Genomic DNA, 22,613 nt, shown 5'->3' on the forward strand with positions numbered 1-22,613 from the left:
CTCTCTTTTTGTTCCAATTTGGTAAAGTTAGCAGTGCTGGAGGAATCCATTTTTTTATTAGCAATGGGTTACAATGTGTTTGAGTCCTTTGGGGCACGGGCTGCTGCAATGCAATGTCAAAAAGGGATCACAGATGTCAAATAAGGAGAGGCTGCTGTTAAGGATAAATGTACCTCTAATTAACAATGTCAGCCATATAGTTTTGGAAAAGGCCTTTTCAACTGGTAAACAACAAAGATCACCAAACAATTTGCTGGAATCTGTCTGCCCTGTATACGGTATGTGTTGCTGCAGCCTGATGGGCGATGAAAGAAAAAATTAAAACTGGTCAGTTGGAATACGGGGCGACACTCGCATTTGTGGTTCAGGTCTTCTGGTAATTTTAATGGTGAGGAAGTCCAAATCATGTGTTTTCCCGAAACCTTGCATGACATATCCCGAATAATTGATAGTTTCACTTTTTATGCCCCAGCTGCCGAGAAAGGCCTGAAGGGCCATCCTTTGGGGGTTTGCTCTCTATCATCTGACTTAATTTGGTTATTAAATCTAAGGAAATTGAGACAGGCTGCCCTGATATCTTGGCAGTTAAGATGACCTGGCCCAGAGGGTTTTCTAAAGTTTCAGCTATTTGTAAGTTGATTAATGTGTATTTTAACTCAAGAAGGCAATCTTTGGAACTTTTTATGAAACATATTTCAGAACTCTTGTCTTATTGGTCAGTAGAATGCAATGCCCATTTTATTTTATTAGGCGACTTTAACATGGAATGTTTGTACTCTTTATGGAATGTGCAAGATCTACGTTCCACAAAAAAATCCACTCAGAGAATCGTAGACGTTTAATACGTGTAGAACTGGATTTATGGGACATGCATATTTTAAATGGTAATATTGATGGTGACCCGAATTCTGCATGGAAAAATGTATCTTTTAAGTCAACGATTGATTATATTTTTGTATCCAGAGAAATGTATCTCCATTGTGTCAAACTGACTATATCCTCTTACGAAACAAGTGATTATAACCTGCTCCTACTTTAAGTTTTATATGTGGCTGTTAAGAGTGATATTGAGGATAATTTACTTGTGATTGAAGTGAAAGAAGGCAATACTGCTTTAGTATGGTGACCAGGTTATGGTTTGCATTCCAATTTGCAAATGAATTCCTTACTGCAAAAAAATGACCCTGATTTCACAGATCCATTCCACTATCCAAGCAGGATTCAGCATTTGCTGTCCTGCTTTATTGTGAAATTTGATCTCTCTAAGGCATAATTTGTAAAAAAAAAAAAAACTATGCTCATACATTTGATATTGAGGTGCAGGCCAAAAAGAGAGAAATGTGCGCCAATTTAAAACACCTGCTATAGACCAATAATGGTGACTATTTAGCAAGAGCTAATAGGTGTAACTAGGATTTTAAGAATTGGCTTCCAAGTCAAAAAGCTTGCATGTTGCAAAAAGACTCAGTATACATGCTGAAAGCCATCTCGGGAAAAGACCAGAGTTTATTCTAGTCTTTGATTTAAAAGCTGGGGGTTCAACTTTCACTACAAGCAATTTATTTTGAGGAATCGGTCTGGATTAAGCACTTTGTTACCCTACACAGCATGGAAGATATGTTAATACCTAGCAGTATATCTGTTATTGGTACTTGGTACCTAAATTTAGATGTGGAGGACATTTATTACTTGATCCGCAGAAGTAAACCAGCTAGGGCCCACGGCCATAATGGTCTTTTGAATTGAAAGAGAAAAGAACAAGAAAGGCAATTACCCTGTCTCTTGACTGAGAAATTTTAAGGACGGTGTAACTTCACAGGTCAATGTCACATTCTAAAAAATAGGTTCAACAGTAACCCATATTATACGGGAAAAATCCTGATGCCCAAAGGAGGCACAAAAGTGCTAAGCCCAGGTGCTGAACCCCAATTTCACCAAATCACAATATAAAGAAAAAATGGAGGAAAAATATATGTTTTATTTTTAATAAACAACAAAATTTAAAAGAAATTGAAACAATCTATTGAGGTCATTTCAAACAATTAAATGTATGTTAGGGACCAAGGACTAAATCCAGCAGTGGTGGCTTGACACGTCGTGATGCAATTGAGTCTTTCTGATAATATACCCCTCAAGAGTACGAAAGGACAGATTGAGGTGAGTATTGCCCAAAAATATTTGGCACAACCTGGTACCCAGCAGCTGGCTGCAAGAGAAAGTAACCAAGTATTAAAATATGACTCAAGACAACGAAATAACTAAGCAAGGTGATGAGCAGATACTGACAAGCAAGAAATGGAGAATGGGACTGCTAAGCTCCAAGCTAGATTGGTGAGTATCCTGAAACAAGAGAGGTAGCTATTACCATTAGTACAAGATAGTAAGAAAAGGAAGAACCAGGCAGTTGTGTGCTTACCAATGATTGTTCTGGGGGAATTATGAAGAGGAGATTGCTGTAATTAAGTTATAGTCCTGGGAACACAAAATCTTGTTTCCTATTCCCACCAGCACGAGGACACCTAAAGAAGTCTTTGATCCTTGCGCCATTGCGCTAATGACCTTTAAGTTCCTTAGAGTCTTTGGGCCGAAAAAGAAGGAAGACATGACGATGGTCTGGAGATGAAGCAGTCCATGCAGAGTTCCGAGAGCACCAACGATTAACGGGGGACAGCCAAATGAAGAAAGACAGTCCAGTAACATTCCGATTTGGCAGCATGCAGGTAAGACGTGAGGGATGAGGCAAATGCAGTCCAATAGACGTTCCGGGTTGGCAGCAGGCAGGTAAGACGTTAGGGATGAGGCGAATGCAGTCCAATAGAGGTTCCAGTTTGGCAACAAGCAGGTAAGACGTGAAGGGATGAGGCAAATGCAGTCCAATAAACATTCCGGTTTGGCAGCAGGTAGGTAAGACGTGAGGGATGAGACGAATGCAGTCCAATAGATGTTCCAGTTTGGCAACAGGCAGGTAAGACATGAAGGGATGAGGCGAATGCAGTCCGTAGACATTCCGAGTCAACAAAAGATACAAAGTAAGCAATGACTAGGAACGAGGCAAGGGAAGTCAAAGAGCAGACCAGGGGATCGAAGAACTGGATAACAAGGTAACAATATACAAAGCTTGGAATTACAAATTCAGAAGCAGTGCTGTGCAGCTGGGGCGGGTTATATACAGATCAGCTGACCACACGCACAACCCGCCACCGTAGGCTTGAACGCCTATGTGTATGCAAAGGGTACCAGCGTTTCCAGGGCAACCCATAGCGTTCTCTGAAGGAACGCGTAAACAGGGACGAACAAGGGTTCGGAGGGTTTAATGAGAATCCCGAATTCATATGTATACTGTTAAACCTACTGGGGAGTCAGGAATGTTTCTTCCTGTGTGTACCAGATCTAGGACAAGAAAAAGTGGAATCAAATGGAACCCTGACAATGGAAATGCTGACTTCACTACAACACATTACATAAAAACATATTTAACAATGTTCAAGTGGGATTAGTACATGCATGTGTGTAGTCTGCATGGTAATGATCTTTTCACAAAAATGGAAAGGCGCAGAGCAATACTGTTCAACAGACGACACTCTTTCATAGAGAAGCTTTTTGAAAGTTTTAAGCTATAGCGATGGTCAGCATATGTTTTGGCTAATGGCAAAATAGAAGATCAGACAGTATCACCACAGGTCTGTCTTTGCTATTATAGCCGTCTTCAGGACAGGAGAGACAATAAAGATGTAATGAACTTGCACTGAATACTTATAAGATGTTCATAGCTATTTTGAATTTCAACCCACTTAATAATTGCAAAATGACGAATCAGAGACTAGATCATGGAATGTAGATTTCCACCCTTTAAAGATACAACTGGTCTGTTCCGAATTTTCAGACTTTTTTGAAAGTTCAAAGTTCTTTGAGAGATGAAAATTACCTCTACATAGGTTTAAATCAATCTTGAAGAAGAGTGAGACAAAACTTCTTCTTCATTTACTGGGAAGATGTCAGGATATTACTAGACGTTCACAACTTCAAAATGTCTTTCCTAGAGTCAGACAATGGGACGAGACATGGGGCCTCATTACGACCCGTGCGGTAACCATGGTGCTAGTAGCGTCATGGTTGCCACCAGTATTTTACTGATTCCGCCATGGTGAATGGTACTCTCTTCAGATGGCCAGGGGAGGGACATCGCTCTTGGATCCCAACCCTGGGGGTGGACGAACGAGGGACGATCTCCTGGGTTGGAGAACTTGGGGTCCCCTTTATGGGAATACCCCAGGCGAGACGTGGTATTCTGACAGGGTGACAGTAGAGAAGGAGGAGGTCCCAGATGTCTTCATGGAATACATTGATTCCCATCCCCCTAATCCAGGTCTCATTTTCCCTAAATCCCATCCCGTCAACAATGACCCAAGGGAGAGGAAGAAAAGAGTCAATTGCCCAAGGTGGGGAAGGAAGAAGAAACAACTAAAACTAAGCCAGGAATCTGATGTTAATATCCATATATCCTCTAACAATTTAAACCACAGGGAATGCCATCAAAACTCATGTTTGTATAATCAGCCATCAGGAATATGGAAGGGGGCAACCATCCCCTAGAGGAAACACCAGGCTGAAGGATTTCCCTATGTCTATTGTCAATTCCCTGGTAGAATAGTGGGAAGTAGACATATTCTCATAAACCCTTCCATCACCCCCTCCCTATTTCCAACCACTACTGGGATGAGGAAGAGGCAACTGGGAGCAGTAAAGATTACCGATAGAAACAACATGGGGAAAGTAAGGGAAACCTACCATACAAAGAACAAAAGTTGTCCCACTAATAGAGTCAGGCAGGGTCGGGTATTTAATAATGGCCACTCACACCCGACTCTACTTGACTGTTTCTTCCACCATAAAAGCTGTGGTTTTTCACAAGGAAGTGAGCGAGCTGGGGATGGTGTCAAGACCAGAGTATCAAGGGATCAGAGAGCAGCAGGAGAAACAGCCTGAAGGAGACACTGAGTAGGCGCTGCAGCGTGGCTAAGGAGCCGTGCCTCTAAGGAGCCGGAGTAAGATAGCTTTTATGCTGATGGTGGCAAATGAGAAAATGCTTGTTCCCTTGTGATGTGTGCCAGTCCCAAGGCTGTCTGAGAGGCAGGTGGTGAGACCCTGGCATCAACTCCATGTATCCGGTGGAACCGCTTGTCAACACAATGCTAACCGGTGAGTGAGAGAGAGATACTGTGGAGCGTGCATTTTACTGAAGCGGAGCAGGCGAAAGAGACAATTTTAAAGTGGCATGGAGCAGAAAGGTATTAAAGTGTGCAAAGGCCAGAAAGTATAAGAAATACGCAGAAGAAAAGATATAGAAGAAAGGAAGTTGCGCCAGCACCGTGGAATAAGAGAAAAGCAAAAGGAAAGGCATGTAAAGAGTTTAAAGAGTGTAAAACATGTACGATGAAGAGAAATGCAAAACGTACACAGTAAAGAGAGGACTGTGTTCGGAATGCCAGAGAAGCACAAGAAAGAAACTGACAAGTGCAAGAGTGCACAGGGTAACAAAAGGATGTGAGGTGCACAAGAGGCACTATAAACAAAGTAAAGGAAAGTGCAAAAGTGCACTGTGAAACAAGTGCAAGAGTGCACAGTGAAATAAAAGGAAAAGAAAAGGGAAGATGCAAGTGTGCACAAGCAAGAAGCCAAGGAAAACAAGAAGGGGTGCAGAAAGCACCTGAAGGTGAAAGGTTTAAAAGAAGAGTAAGAAATAAAGAGAGGGGTTGCAGATCAGAGTGGTCACACCTAGGAGGAGCAAAGAACCGTGCAGTTTCAAAAGTCTATGATTCTACCTCACAAGTGAAGTGTGTGTGAAAGAACTGTGTTCAAAAGCAAAGGCAAATCCTGACAAGTTGAACTGGTGTTTAAAACTGAAAGAGGCTTGAGCTTAGGGAAGGGAATCTTGAGAGGCCTAACAAAGAAAGCAAAGTGTATTTTGACAAAACTGAATTTGTGTTGGAAGCTGAAAGGGGCCTGAGCTTGGGGAAGGGAACCCTGAGAGACCCAACCAAGTTGGAGACTTATTGTTTTGTAGTATGGAAAGGATTGAATCTTGGGGAAGGGAAGCCTGAGTAGCTTCAAAAAGAATTGTGTTCTATTTCTTTTGTGGTGTTTGGAATTTGAAATAGTTGAAGATTGGGGAATGGAACCCAAAGGAATCCAAAGACACTGAAGGTATGTGAGACCATTGCAAGGGCTCTGTGGAGAAGGTTTTATGAACAGCTCTTTTTGATTGAACTCATTTTTGTGTCATTGACCAACTTACACCGGGTGCGATGACCACCTGAAACCAACTTTGGTTTCCAATTTTCTGTTCAACCACTATTTTTCTTTTTAAAGACTTCCTATCATATTTTTAGTTTGAGCTATTATGTGGAGCTGAAAACACTACCATTAAAGCCAAAACTATTGTCATTAACATACAAGCTTCAGAAATGGGCTTTGAATGAGGGTCTGTAATGCTTTTACAATGGAGATGACATTTGAGGAGGGATACGCAGTTGTAATCCCTCCCATTCCTTGCACCTAGCCAATGTAATCCATATATGAGCTCTTCGATGGAGGCAGCCATCTTGGATGACTGTCTCCATGGAAGCTCTCTGGAAACAAGGCAAAACTAGCGGCCATCTTTGAATGGGAAAGATACCATGAATTTCATGTGTATGAGCTTTTTTGAAAACAGGTAAAGTAATTTGCAATACTTATGATAATTAATATTATTCACTTGTTTATGTTATTCTGTATACTTATTTTACCTTTAATTAATTGTGTGATTTTCTTGTTATTGTTTAATAATCACGTTCATCATGTTTTTATTACAATTATTTTTTTTTAACTGCAGCTGGGAAATGGGCTTTATTAGCCCCACTCATTGAAACCTACAGATGGAGAGGTCTGTGTATGAGATGTGGATTGCGTTTCGGTTTCCTGCACCAGAATAATAACACCACCGCACATGCACAATGTGGCCGATTCATTGGGACTCACTCAAAACCAGTGCTTTCAGTTTAATTTGGTGGGAGTGGCTAAAATAACCGACTTGCGCATTTTAGTCAACAAATGTGTAAAAATAAACCAAAAAAACGATTTGATTAAAAAAAAAAAAATGAATGGAGGCGGTTAAAATAGGACTTCGGAAACAGCCCTGGGAAATGGCTGCCTCTCTGATTTCTGGTAGCCCGTTCATTTCCTTTTATTGGAACAGAATTTGTTCTTGAAATTGTCAATCCGAGAGGTGGCCTGCAATACATTCACTTGCCAATAGATGGGCCATTCCCGTGCAGTCTGCCATGTCTTGCCTACTCAATTTGGTGCAAGCATCAGGCGCTTCTAAATTGAAGATTCCCCTTTTTAAATGACGTACTGCCATATACACTTTTTGGATATCATTGTAACTGATCATCACTAGCACTCATCATAAATAGCCGCATTGAAAGAGTATCTTCTTGTAACGTCGCCCGCTCCTAGGAGCTTTGGTTCCTCTGATGCCCGAGTGGCGCAAACCTTTCTATATAGTACCCGTTAGGTGAGCGGCACTATGCCGATGGCCTGCACCACATTCACAATGGGCTGCAGGAAGTTAGATGGCCTCTTTTCTGTACAGGCTGGGATTCCCTCCTGTCGCAAGAGAAGGGAGCACCATCATGCGAGAGAAGAGCAGCAGGTCTCTGCAGTGAAGCCCAGCTGCTTCTTCTATTGGATCCCAGCCATGGCCGGCTGGCTGCCAGCTACGGTGCACTCTTTAAACATGTGGAGCAGATTCTCATCCAAGGCCATAGGGTTTGCTGTGATGTGAATTGCTGATGCTCGGACAGAGTTGCACTGGTGGACCGAATGTGGTGGCCTTTTTCTGCTGGTAGTATTGTTAAATCCTTGTTTAGATGCCCTTTCCATGCTTGACACTTTCTTCCAACGCCACACGGAGTCTGTCTTTTCTCTTCTTGTATGTCTGTTAATATCTTGTCAAGTGCTTCCAGAATTGCATTTCCTTGTTTTTGTGGCATTTATGTTTAACACTTTAACTGGACAGGCTTCTATGTAGCTTGCAAATACTTCTCACCTACGATGGGATGACATGATAAAAAAGGAGTGCACCCCCTTCCTTTTATTGCGTTTTTTTGAGGAATCTTAAGCCTCAACGTCTGAGTTGCCATTAGCTACTGGTGCACTATAATCAAGTAAGAAATGTGTGCTGTGTAGAGTATATATATATATATATATATACATATTACATGGACATTTGTGATGTCATCTTTGATGTCCTGGGTCCTGGGTGTTAGTCTTAGCAGTGCACGGTGGTGCGAGTTATGGTTGTTTATCTTACCATAACTGCCGAATTTATATATATATATATATATGTAGTCAGGTAGCCAGTGTCCTCAGAGTCTGAATGGCCAGGTGGCAGAAAAAAAACCTGTTTGGAGGAGGGATAAATCATTATGGAATTCAGATACTTTCGGCCTCATTATGAGATTACACTGAATGCTCAGTGCCTAAAGGTCCCTGCGCCCTGTTGGCCGCGTCCAAAAGGTTGCGCCGAAATGGGACCTGTGGCAAAACATCTGCGCCAAAATGTTTGGCGCCCAAATGGTTATGCCTAAATGTCCTGCTCCGCATCAGGAAGAGAACTGGCTTTCATGCACATAACGTAGTCACCTGCTTTGCTGCCTGGCAGAATCGAACTTAAACACCTCCGAAAAATATCAATGTGCGAATGTTATAAAGACTGTGAAGGTCATCAAACGCTTTGACAGTGGTCACTAAATAGTGCATTTAATAACTTTTATGCGCAGCATTTCTGTGAGCCGCCGCGGCCATGTGTTTCCCAGGTCCATAATTCAGCAGATATTCCCGGGCAGCTGGAGCAGGTAGAGCCGCCTCGAGCTCACAGCGTGTAATTTGATATTTAGCCAGCACTAAGAAAGGGAGAGTCATTTCTTTACAAACTGCACTTTTAATAAATTCCCATTTTCAGGGACTTAAGGACAGACTTCCCGAGGACAAGTTAAAAAATAAAACTGCGACCGTTGGATAAAGAGGTTGCGACAGTTACATTCTTTCTGCATTGATGCAAGGGACACAAAGTTTTAGTTGTTTGTTTATTTGCCCACCCATTGACTGGGCATGCCAATCCCTATGGCCTTTCCCACCCTCTTCCTACTCCTTCCCATTCAAAACACCTCCTCTGGGAAGTCTTTGAGCTTGCTTTAAACCAGCCTTACCATCAAACTATGTGCTCGAAGTCCCTAATTTGGAGTTGTAACCCCGCTATTGGTGTAATAAAACAAGGTCTGCTTCATCCACTCAATCAATGAGCACTGCATGTCATTCTCTGGAGTTTTGTTACAAACATTACCAAACACCAATAGTTTTGCCTAGTGTAGAAGTATTAGGCATTTGGCAAATAACAAAAGCCCAAACTATTGGCATTTCCAATGCTTGTTGTAAAGAGTGAGGGCAAGCGTAAGTTTAGAAACAGAAAAACTGTTATTTTGGACTATTAGACATCGACGGCCTTTAGAAACATCAGTTAAGGGAACCATCCCTTTAGAGTTAGGGCCAGTCAGGCATTACACCAACCCGGGAACCTTAGTCAATAAAGGTTTTGAACAAGCACATTTGTGTCTGTGTCTCTCTTGATACCATGCCTGTCTCACATTCCCTACATTTTTTTAAACAGTGTATTTAAATTTGTTAATGAATTGATGATTATGTATTGATGTGTATGTATCATGTACTGTGCAAAAGGCTTATTTGTGAGCCATAGTGCACTAAATAAACAAATATGTTGCTGGACCAACGCATTTAATTTCAAAACTATGCTGACGACACCCAATTAGTGTTTGGATCACGAGGACAGCCATCATATATCATGGGTCAGATTTATTTTATCTGCACTCTAATAGACAAATGGATGCAAGAGAACTTGCTCTGTCTAAACCGATCGAAAACTGAATATTTTCTAGTTTCATTACGTTCATTGTGACAAGAAGCTTCTAAAGGCTTTAAAAACCTGAATATTCAGGTGAGTGAAATGACTGCACAGGAGAAAATAAAAACATTCGGAGCATGGTTTGACACCACTTTATCAATATCTAAACATGCCAATGAGGTTATTAGTGCCACAACGTACCATCTAATGACCTTTTAACAGGTAAAACCTTTCCTAATACAAGATCATTCAGAACATACTGCATGGGCAAATATAAGCTCAAGAGTCAACTATTGCAACTCCTTATTTTATGAGCTCTACTAATTGTCTTCAGACTCTTATCAATCCTACCCTACTGCAAGAATCATTAGCAACACTGCACAAAGTCAATATATTACTCCCATCTCACGAAATGTGTGTTGGTTATCATTTGGTTCCAGAGTTAAGTTTCAATCATTGACCCTGGTACATAAGGCCATTTAGTTAGTTCCACATCAGCAATAAGGCATTGTAAGGTACATATGTTTAAGGTAGCAGCAGGATCTTTGCGAAAGCCAGTTAGGTATCTGTGGAGCAAACCACGCCCAAGCATTCATCATTTTCAGGAGGAGAGTGGCAAACATATTTTGGCTACAATCTGACGTGGCCAACAGTCTATAATTTAGGAGATTCGTTTTATCACCTTTCTTAAAGACATTGACCAGGATAGTCTGTCTCCAACTGTCCGGGATTTCTCCAGTATCAATGATATTTTGAAAAACATGCAACAGAATATTTACCTTAAAAGTCGGATTGGCTTGAATTATAGTGTCGGCAATTTAAGCAAGGCCAGGGGCACTGGAATTCTTCAAGCCCTTGATAATGTATAGAATGTCATCCATGTCAAAATTGAACAGATCTTCCAATATAGGCGAGAGACCAAGATTGTAATACAATAACGGCCGTCTAAATATAGATTTTTCATAGCAGCAGCCCAACAGGATTCAGAGATAACATTGTCTTCAAATGGGATGATGCCGGCGGTGTGTGTTCTAATCCTAGTCCAGAATCTCTTGTTGTTTGTATGTAACAGGTTATAGAGCAGCATCCAGTTGGCACAGTGCAGAGAGGTCTTGTAAACCTCCTTTTTAATTTTAATTCCTTTTTAATCTGTCCTTCTCCAAAGCAGAGTGTCATTCTTCTTAATCTGTGCACATGCCAACCACCGCTCCCTTTTCCTGTTTTGTATTAACACATCAGATCTGAACCCACCATGAACCGTACCGCCAGACATCCCTTCGGTAAAATATAGCACATGCTTCAGAGGGCCCAACATCCGATTAAAGTCCCAATTGTTGCATTGCAGGGCAACCATACAGATAAAGTATGGTGTGGTTGGGTATGGAGAATCTGCGCTCTGTCTCGAAAGTCTAGTAATCAAGAAAGGCTATTAATTAGTTCTTCAAGTAACATTAAGAAAAAATGTTGCTTTATTGGTATCCTAATGATGTGTTCAGCCGACGTGTGTTTCGAACTTTGGGTGGTCCTCAAGGCCAAATGTTCTCTGTATGCAATAAAGTTGACCCTGTCAATGTCAATACGTTGTCCTGCAGCATGTATTTCTTAGTATCTCCTTCTATTCAATGAAGAATGTCTCAAACCGAGAACATTTTCAAATCCTAGGACTAATGGCTGTATCCGGATGATTGAAGAGGACGTGGTCATAGAAATGCCCAGTAGTTCATTGCAACAGTCTGTAAAGAGCAGGTTCAGTACCTAGTGATCAGCAATTTCAGGTTCACTAAGTATCAAAATCACATCCACAATTTTAGGCTCCTGCCATAGTGGAACATAGAGTCATCAACGATTCAACTTTGGATAGAATAGTATTCAGTGTTGCAGATGGAGTAGAAGTCTCCGCATTGTCCACAAAGGAGAAAGCATTAGACAGGGTGGCACTTAATAATAATTAAACATAGAGGATGAAGACAAGAGTCTTTTGAGATCTGGAGTAGCGGATAATTGGGTGCCAATCATGTTATCCAGGCCCAATGCAGCTGAGATTTGTTTTTGTGTGCCACCCAAAGAGTGTCTTTGCAGTCCAATGGCCATCTTTAATAATGAATGGTCATTGTCAATTGGAGGCAAATCAGCAAATTAGTTCTTATTAAGAGAAGCACAGACTTGTGTACCGGACAACAGAGCTGAAGTGATAGTATCCATTGCTGGTTTCGAGACCAGTATAATGGTGTCAAAGAAACCTGGAATCTTGGTTTGTGTCCTATTTCCAAGTCTTGCTTATCTTTTTCCTTAAGAGGTGAAGGGGCTGTAGGCTCCTTCACCAAGGTAGGGCTACGTGTTCTTTTGTCCATCTTTTGTGCTGCGCTGCACAATGTATATTTCTGTTGCCATTCTGTTTCATTTTTTTTGTAGAATTATGAAATGAGAAGTGCATGGAATTAGCACACAGCGGTCGGCAACGGCAGAATGGAAGGCCGTCGCAAGGAATAAATAAAGTGGATGGTATAAAAGGAATCCGTTAATCCCCGGAGAGTCAGGCAAGTATAGGTGTATGGAATCGGGAAGATGGATTAAAGGGCTATGTGCCTCTGTAAGGCACACACTCCTGATAACGCCGGAAATCAGCAGGAGCAGCAGTGAAATATGAACAAAGTCAGCAGTGCAACATGCACAAGACTGGAGTACTCACCGCCAAGTCAGAAGAAGTGAATAGCCGCCCTTCTCCAGTCACCGGTCACTGATCACCGCACACCAAACACCTAACACACAATGCCCCACACTGCACATGCTCTGCGGAGGTGCAGTGATTATAAGCTGGAAGTCCTCCTCCTGAGTGAAAAGTGCCAGAGATAGAAATAGGACTGCAGATTCAAAATTCAGTATTCCTCGCAGAGACCAGGAAATTGCTGCCGATCCTGCCGAACACCTAAAACACACTGCCGCACACCGCTATTACACCGCTATTACACCATTATTAACAACAAATAAAAGAAATGGCCATGGTCAGTCTAATAATTTGTTTCGAACGCTAAGGCAAGTTACAAGGTAATTAGCCATAGCAAATCAAACAGGCAGATCTGGTAGCAACCTCAGAAATTGCAAAGCTGGCCTATATTATACAATGCCCTATACCTTATGAATGGGATCATTTCAGGGTATATTTTATAAAGGGCAAAGAAGAATACATTTTAAAGATTCCTCCACTCCTGAGCCACAGAGTCAATTCTGATCAATGCGACTGTCATATGTCCATGTACTTGTTGTACCTTTGATAGGAAATTTAGCAAGAAGTAGTCTCGACATAACTCCCCTATCTCTATAATTATTCAGCCATGAGGTAGAGCCATGTGCTAGACCATTATATGGTACAAACAGCAAGTAAGCTCTTTACCTTACTTTCTTCCTAGCTCTACTCAACTCTGAAAGATTAGCTTTGCTGCCTATCTTAAAATGACATTTGGCATGAATTGGCATGGTTAGTGGATTGTTTAACCAATGTTGTAGACCTAATCTTACAGACTGTTGATTGACATAGTTTGACCATTATATTATTGCTATTCTAATGAAATCTCTGTAAATTGAAATGATATGTTTCTGCCCTGTTTGGCATTCGGGATTCCATAGGCAGGTCCTGCCGATACGAGTCAGGTGTATATACAAGGGTTCATGGCTAGGGAGAATACAAACTATCCAGTATTTGTTAGGGGGACCTCCTTTACCAGGTACTTGCCCTCCACGTTCATCAGTGCTACTTTGCGCCATTCCTTGTCTCCCCACAACCCTCGAACCTCCCATCCTTTTTTAGGCTTCCAAAATGCTGGGCGGTGGTCTGTGTCTCAGCATTACCCTGCCCCAGCATGTTGGGATGATAGACAGTGGTACTTTCAAGGTAATCGGTGGGGATATGCCTATACCCTCTCTTTGCTACTCTCCAGCCTCTGATTGTGGCCGATATGTTGCTTATTCGGCTTCACTACTGCAACTCTCTCTATCTAGCCCAACCCAAATGGCTGATTCTGCGGCTCCAGCGTCTTCAAAATCTTGCTGCTAGGGTTGCCACAGGCACTCTGTATGGAGCTCACATCTCTCTTGTCCTTCGCGCCCTGCACTGGCTCCCAGTGGCCCAGCGGGTGAAGTTCAAAGCGTTATGCATTGTCCATCGGGCATTACATGGCCTGGGTGCAGAATATATATGCACTAAGTTCATGCGCTACTATCTTAAACGTTGTCTGCGCTCTGCCTCTTCTAAACTGTTATGCGATCCGTCATTCCGCCGTGCGCGGATTGGGGGCCATGCTTTCTCCATCACTGCGGCCAATTATGGAACAAGCTCCTGGTATACTTAAAAGAATGATCTAACCATCTGTCGTTTAGAAAGGCCATCAAAACCTTTTTTAGCTCTTTGTGGCATGGCTTTGCCTGTCTCGCTTTATCTCTCTAGCGCCATGATACCCTCGGGTTGCCGTGCGCTGTAAAAGTTTTCTTAACATAACATAACATATTATTTGCTGGCAGCCAGAAAGATGTCTTTTTCAAAGAGTGCCTGTCACTGCTTCCGGTTTGCAGCCGTTTGAGGTCATGAAGGCATTTTGGAGGACAGCCAAAGTGAAAATGTAGGGTGATGAGGTGCGTCAGCACGGGCATCTTCTTCATTATCCAGCAGGTACACTCGTGATTTGGCGGCATGGTAACACATGTTGGAAGTTAGGAGCTGGCACTTGGGGGTCTTCTGTGGTTTTGATGCTGGCTGCGAGATGCACATTTTGAATCTGTCTCGTCCCCGGGAGCGATATCTGATCCTAGACTGGCTCACCCTCTCTGAATTATTAAGAAGCAAATAGATGTATTTTTATTTAAAATAGTTCATTCTTTAAATCAAGAGGTAAATTATGCAGTCATGCAGGGCTTGAAAAGCGCATATATGATATTTAATATTAACAATACCATATATAAAAATACAGGACATACAGATGCATTGATGCAATAATTCAATAAATAGAAGTTTTCCCAAATGCCAAATCGACTTCTTTTTAGAGCTATTTGAAATTAGGGATCCTGATTTCAAACCATGATCAACAAACTTTCATACTGAAAGTGTACTTTTCGGAAAAGCAACACAAAGAATTGTTCTATGTATGCCCTCTTAATTCCACAAACTCTAAAAACGTGGAATTTGTGTTTCCAGTTAATTTGCAACAAGCAGAACAGGACCCAATGCACTATAACGTTGACTGACAATTGATCACAAGAGGATTGGCATCAAATTTAGACTGACCTTTCCATTTGTAGGCATACCAGCCCTAGGCAATAGGATTGGCCATATTTTAATTAAGGTGGCCCTTTGTGTCTCTTTAAGAATCCACTCAGGTATTCTTATGTATTAGGGTTTTTTATGTGGTAGGTAGTTCAATGCAGGGAATTTTTGATGATTTTTGAGTTTCTTGGCATGTACACACAGAAAAGGCTTGTGCCAGAGATGAGTACAAGGTAATTACTCGGTGGTGAATGTATGCTTAATTAACAATATATATTTCTATGTGAATCAGAGAACATTAAATCCCTGGCCATGCAATGCACACATCTCAGGTCTAGATTTTCAGTGAAATGAAGCCAGAAAGGTAGTAGGTTTAAATGAACCACAACCGAGGTGTACTTCTGTCCACATCTCTGGTGCATAAGATAAATAGAGGCACTTGAAGGCAGTGCCATTAAGCGTGCAAGAGATGGCACCATACTCCAACCTCATAAAAAGCCATGGCGACTGGTGTTGCACAACTGATGCAAAGTGAAGGCTCCACGGGGAGGAAGCCAGATTCCCCCTCCAAGGCAAGGGTGGACCATTGGTTTGTTCCGAGTTCTGTGCCTCCATAGTAAGTAATGTGTCTGGGCCCAGTTACATTTCTGAAGAAGGTGACTCCCAGGCAAGAAAAGTTGCTTCTTTATAGGTGGAACTATATCACAATAGAAAGGTTGTAATAACAAAGAGGGTGGTTGTATTAGAATGCAGACTCTAGAGAATTACAAAGCAGGCACGATGAGTGAATTAATTTAAGACCAATTCCTGAGACAAAAAGGACAAAAAACCTGTGTAATATATTTAAATTTAGATTGAGTGACTAGAATGAATCACCCAAAGAATTTTTGGCCACCAGCGAAAAGCTTGACAAAGAACCAGAAAGGCACGAAACACGAGCCACATGTCAGCTAATGACAAGAATGATCCAAGTCATGATCAGAAATCAACACACTTTGTCAAATGACCAAGAACAAGAATGAACTTACTTATAATAGCTCAACACATTGTGTAAAATAGGACAAATATTGAATGTGTGAATTTCGGCTCGAGTCTACAAGTTAATAATGGGAGTGTGATTTGATATGAAATGATGTTTGTAAATGTAAATAAAAATAATTCTTCAGTTTCTAAAGTTACTTTCCAATTAAAATAACCTGATTTTGTTATGTGTTATTTTCAGTTTATTTTGGAGAACTAATGATAAGAAATCAATTATTAGTTCAGTTCAAATGTACACGTTTGGTGAGTCAATGTAAGTGTGGTCATGCATGTGGTGTCGAGTAAGGTATCATTTTAGGCCTTGTAAACATCAGGCCAGTAGCAGGACCGGTCCAACACTCCTTACTGGGCATCTGTCTCTTTTCCAATATAATTAAGTGCAACATAATACAACATTGTAATCATATTTCTTTGCAGTGTGGTAACCCGAACTACGTGACCTGCCTTCTCTCTTGTTGAAATCAATGTAAAATGGTGTACCCACCCCTCACAATAATGTTACCAATCAGTTCACCTGGTACAGCAGGACTCACTTTCTCAGGCGGGATCCAAGTGGAACACTGCAGCTATCTGTATGGGTGTCTATAGTAGATAAGGGCAAGTCATAAATGCCCCTCTTGCGATCCATATTAGCTAAGCAGGAAGGAAGCAGCAGGAATCTTTTCCAGCTAAACAAACGTTCAGACAGTTTCAGTGAGACAGAGACAGTCAACAACCACACAGCCTTCTAACTAAGTCTCATACAGGTTCCGTTTAGTCAAAAAGGCTAGTTGAGTGTAAGTTGCTAGGGATATTTCCTGGTGGTGTTTTTGCTTGGTGGTATTTTGGTATTTTGTGGTATAGTGGTGAACCTAGAATATAGGGAAATGCATGGTGATTGTTTTTATACTGGGGACGCTGACGGTAAACAAAGGCTGGACTTAGTACACTCTAAATGATAATTGTATGCTCTTGCTGTATTTTATTTGGTGGTATTTCAGAATACATTTATCATGTAAACAGAATATTGTCATACACACACATAGCCCCTCTGAAAACCCAGTTCACAATAATCATGTCCTAGGACCATACCCTCGCTCTGTTTTACAGACGCAGCAGCAGCGACAGCTCTCAAACATCTTGGCAAAGCACATGCAACAGGATCAAGGGCGGAAGAAAAGTAATCGCACAGCCTATTCTTCCCTCCATGTTCCTGCGTTAATACAGCCAAGGCACATCCATCACGTTCATGCACATACAACTCAAAGGCCTTTTCATAATTTGGTGTGCCCAAAACTGGTGCTGAACACAGTGCAGTCTTGAGCAGGTCAAACGCTTTCTGGTGTTCCAAGTTCCACGGCAATAGCAAAGAAATGCCCTTCTTTGTCAAAGCCAACATTGGTTTAATCACTAATGAGAAGTGGGGGATCCACTGCCTACAGTAAGAAGCCATTCCTATCAAGGCCCTGACTTCCTTCTGTGTATTTGGGACAGACATGCTAGAAATGATTTGTATCCGTTCAGGGGTCAACCTTCTTCCCTCCTTTGACAGAAGATAGCCTAAATAGGTGACCTCCTGTCGACAATACTGAAACTTTTTGAGTGAAGCTTTATGTCCATGTTTTGCTAGGTGAAGAAGCAACAACCTGGTGCCTTCCTTACAGGCACATTCTGAATCAGCAGCTAAAAGAAGATCATCTACGTATAGAAGCAATGTACAAGTGGTAGGCAACTCAAGTGTACCAAGCTGCTCTTTCAAAGCCCTACTGTAAATGCTCGGACTTTCCATGTATCCTTGTGGCGCACGGGTGAATGTAAATGAGCATCCCCCTAGGGAGAATGCGAACAGATATCTACTATCCTTGTGTAGTGGAATGCTAAAGAAAGCATTCTTAAGGTCTATGACACTAAAATGAGTAGCAGAAGCTGGGATCATAGTTAATATCGTCGTTACATCAGGCACAATAGGAAATTAAATCAATGATGAAACGAAAAGGAATTGCATTATCTCCTTTCTTATACACAGGAAAAATCGGACTATTGCACAAACTACCTGCAATTTCTTCAATTACCCCACGGTGTACAAAATCAGAAACTATACATTTCAAAGCTTGCTCACCATCAACCGAAATCTTATACTGAGGAATACGTGGCAACTTTACTCCTTGTTTGAAAATGATTTTAACAGGCTCAATTTGTAGAACACTGACATCATTGTCATCAATCGCCCATAAACACTCCGGAACATCATTAAGTTCCGGCGGCAAAGGTCTAGTCAGGAACTGTGAGGCAGAAAGTTGCTGTGGTGAAATCATCAAACGCACTCCATCCGAAGAACAATGAATTACCGCATTTAATTCCTTCAACAGATTCAACTCCAACAAATTCTCTCCACAGTTCTTTGTCAAAAGAATCGGACAGTGATCCATAAATGGACCCAGTTTAATCGGTACCGGCAAAGAAACCGGACTAACCACTGGCGTACCAGAAAACCCTACAGAAACATTGGTTTGCCCTAACAGTGGAATGTTTGGAACCCGTGAATGGTCAATGGAAATCTTCTGCGCTCATGTATCTATCAAGAATAGATGTTTCCTATTTCCCACTATCAGTTCAACGTAGGGACCTTTCTGATTAACGGGAATAGGCGTCGGTTCCAAACCCTGCTTCGGGCAATCCTAGCAAAACAGTATATCATCGAAAGGAAGGTCTTCAGAGAGATATGCAGTAGAAGGATGATCAAAAATGTTTCTATTATCCACACTCAGTGACTGATTGTCTTGTGAAAAAGGCTGCAAATTTGGAGAAAACTGGCTTCTACCAGGACCCCTTGCCCCAGGGCGGCCTCTGGATCGTCTACCCATGGTACCAAATGTGTTATTCGACCTCTGCTGGAGGATTGGGCATTGTGCTCGCCAATGACCCTCTTGTCTGCAATAAGCACATTGGTTTGCATGTACAAGACCCAATGGCACAGTACCTTGTGGAACATACTGTCTCCTAAACTGTGTACTAACCCCTCTGGGACCTCTAACAATCTGTTGCAACAAAACCTTGGTTTTTAGTTCTCCCTTCTTCTTTTCAATCCTTTCTTTCTCATTATTGACTCGGTTTTCGTAGTACCGAGTCATATGCAATACTTCAGACTGAGACTTAGCTTGCCAAGCGCTCTCAGAAGTCATAATTTGTGACTGGATGTCAGGCAACAATCCACGCACAAATTTGTCTACAAATAGTCATTTTCCAGAGTGTGCTCAAATCGTGTCCACTGAAATCCGGACATACTTGTTCAAACCAATTAAAGAATTCAGTAGCACCCTCAGACTTTCCTTGGACACAAGCAGTAAGTTTGTCCCAGACAATCCTTCTCTCAGGAATTAAGGCTTTGAGTTTCGTTACTATCCTATTGGGCAAAGTCAGTATTATCTGCGGCGGTCTCTGGCCAGCTGGTCTATCTCTAACTTGTCTAGCCATATTATCCCATGTGTCCCCTAACCCTGCTGCATCATCTACTGTCCTAATTTGTTTCCACAAATCAATGGGTAGGAGCACTGGAAATAACAGATCAATATCACTGAGAGTAAATACTGACGACTGCAAGACAGATTCTATCTCTTTATAGAACCCTGTCGGATTCTTTCTAATATCTGGGATGGATTGCTAATGGTGTTCACTTCCTGTCTTGAGAACGGGACGTGAACAAACTGTGATAAATAATGTGCAGGAATGTCATGAGCTGCAGTACCTGTTGCAACATTAGCTGGAATTTCGACTTTTGGGACAAATGTCGGAGGAACCTCTCTCATAGGCAACTGAGAGATAGGAAAATCCGAACGCTTACTGAGCAACAGAGCTAGATCGAGGGTAAAAGCAGCTGAAGGAGTGTCAGACGAAAAAGCTCTCTTATAGATATTCAATAATTCTGTGGGACAACAAATCTTTCTTTTTATACATTCATCCTGCAGGTATTCTACCATAACCTGTATCACTTTCCTCCGCATTTCTGGCGTATACTGATTATATGTGTCATATACTTCTACGGGAAATATCGACATGTCTGAAATCCATCTAATTGCATCTTTTGTGCAAATTTGTGTTTCCTCACTCATCGACTTACAAAAAGGAAGGAACCGTTTCTGTACAAAAATAGCGCTCAAGCTATCACCATCAATTTCTTCATTCCGTAACCTTTTCAACTCCATTCTATACTCAAAAACCCTCTCGACGTACTCATATACTTTCTCCGCAGTATCTCTTGAATATGCTAAAACATTCAGATCCCTCAACCTTTGTGGGAGATCTGCATCATTCAGTCTGTTCCACATTACAGATAAATGAATTCCCAGTCCTTCGATAAAAACATTTTTCTCAGGAAAACTTTCTAGATTAGAGAGTGTGGCAACAACATCAAATTGTTCACCCTTCTCCATGCACTGTCTAGCTCATGCAGTCAAATCACGTTTTCTCTCTTTAGACACAGAATTGCGAGTGACAATCTTCGATTCTGCTCCCTTATCAACCACAAGCGGAACAGAACCACTTGGAAGAGAAAGAGTAGAAGAATTTTGTACAATCGGTAACAAAGGTACTATCACTGGTGCAGAAGACAAATCTACCAGACCCGTAACAGTAGGCAAAGGCGGAGGTATAGGTAGAGGAGCAACGATAGGAGGAGGAACGATAACCAGAGGAAGAGGGGCAATAGGAGGAACGATAGGAGGAGCAGGAAGTACTACAGGAGGAGTAACGACAGCAGGAAGAGGTAAAGCAGCAGGAATAGGTACATACAGAGGTGGCGCAGTGGCACCAGGCCTTCGTTCATTTAGAAGTTTGTCAATGAATTCATCAGACACATGAAAATCTTTAGACGGATACATTTTCTGAATGCCAATTTGAAAAGCCCTATCCATATTTCTAACTGATTCTGACTGTTTACTTTTATCATACAATTACGCTTTTTCAGCGTTGGACAAGTTGCAGCGCGCATGTTTCTCTCTACTTTTAAGAGCTTTTTTCTTCCAATTTTGTAATACATCAAATGCTGCAGGTCTAGCTTTTTTCTTTAACAATATAGACTCTAAATATTCTTTACAAGGAATCTCAAAGCTACCATTGGTAAGCCACTGAAGTTCCAAAGCATGTCTACTTTGTCTGTGCCAAATATCATTAAACACTACACTACCAATGCCATGCTTACAGAACATAGTACAAGCCGGCGACCCCTTCTGTGGCACTGGACGGCTAAATTCCAAAGATTGTCTGTCTCTGTGGAATAACGCCCTGAAACAGGCAGACAATTTCTCAGGCATATCAGATTCCTGGTGTTACCTGGTTAATAATTGTGCTCGCGAGTACAATACGCCAAATCAAATTATCAGGATACTTAAGAATCGGATCACGATTCACCTGATCAAAGAAATAAAGGAGGTCCGATCGGATTACTAAGGACAACTAATGTCCCTCGTGGTTGGTGATTTCGGCAAAACTGCCCGCCTCGATATATGGACCCTCGTCAAGATGCCGTCTCTGACCGCGGGCTAACCGTCCAGGGATTGGGTCGTGCAGTACTGTTGAGGTATCACGTCGCATCCATGAAGGGGCCCCCTTTCTCACCGTCCGATCCCGGTCCGAAAGCCGCGTCAACACTTCAACGAGATGGCATCAATCTTGAGGGTCCCTTTTCGGGCGCCATCTGTAAAAGCAAGGAAATATCGAGGCTGAGTACCACAAAAGGAAATACACCAAACAAGGGGCTATAAATATTCACAGATCTTTAATACTGCGCAGTTACAAAGAAACACAGATCTGATACAGATAGCTATCTGGCTCTCGACACCCCGCAATGAGTACCAGCCCGTCAGAGTGAGGAGGGAGAGGTACCGGACGTCTAAACATTCGCATTATTTTTACATATCCTGTAGTATTGTCCAGCTCCTCTACAGGTTAATAATCTGCGGTCTAGAGTTTGTGCCGAGTTCACATATAGCTCATACAATAATATGCACATAGATTACATAGGTTTGTGTTTCCAACAAGTTACAATGACAAAGTGTATTCCTGGATTTAACAGTGAGCCTTAGTACATATCCCTTCACAATGTAATTTTGCCAGTTTCCACGCTCGACATTTACTTAGTATTGTCCTCGATGTGTATTCGTGGATGAGGCTTGTTAGTGCAGACAATCCTAGGTCAAACTCGGTGCAAGGTCGCATTACCTAGTCTAAACAGTCGGCCCTCGGGCAGTCTAACCATTAACAAGATTCAAAGGTCGGGAAGGCTCGGTTGCAAGTTAGAAACACAGTCCACCATTTTAGAACAGAGAATCACATATGAACAGAAATCAAAATGGTGGATGATCCTAAAATGGCGGCGAAGTC

Source organism: Ambystoma mexicanum, chromosome 3q, assembly GCF_040938575.1.
Source record: "Ambystoma mexicanum isolate Mex_15411 chromosome 3q, UKY_AmexF1_1, whole genome shotgun sequence".
In the NCBI taxonomy this organism is placed as follows: domain Eukaryota; kingdom Metazoa; phylum Chordata; class Amphibia; order Caudata; family Ambystomatidae; genus Ambystoma; species Ambystoma mexicanum.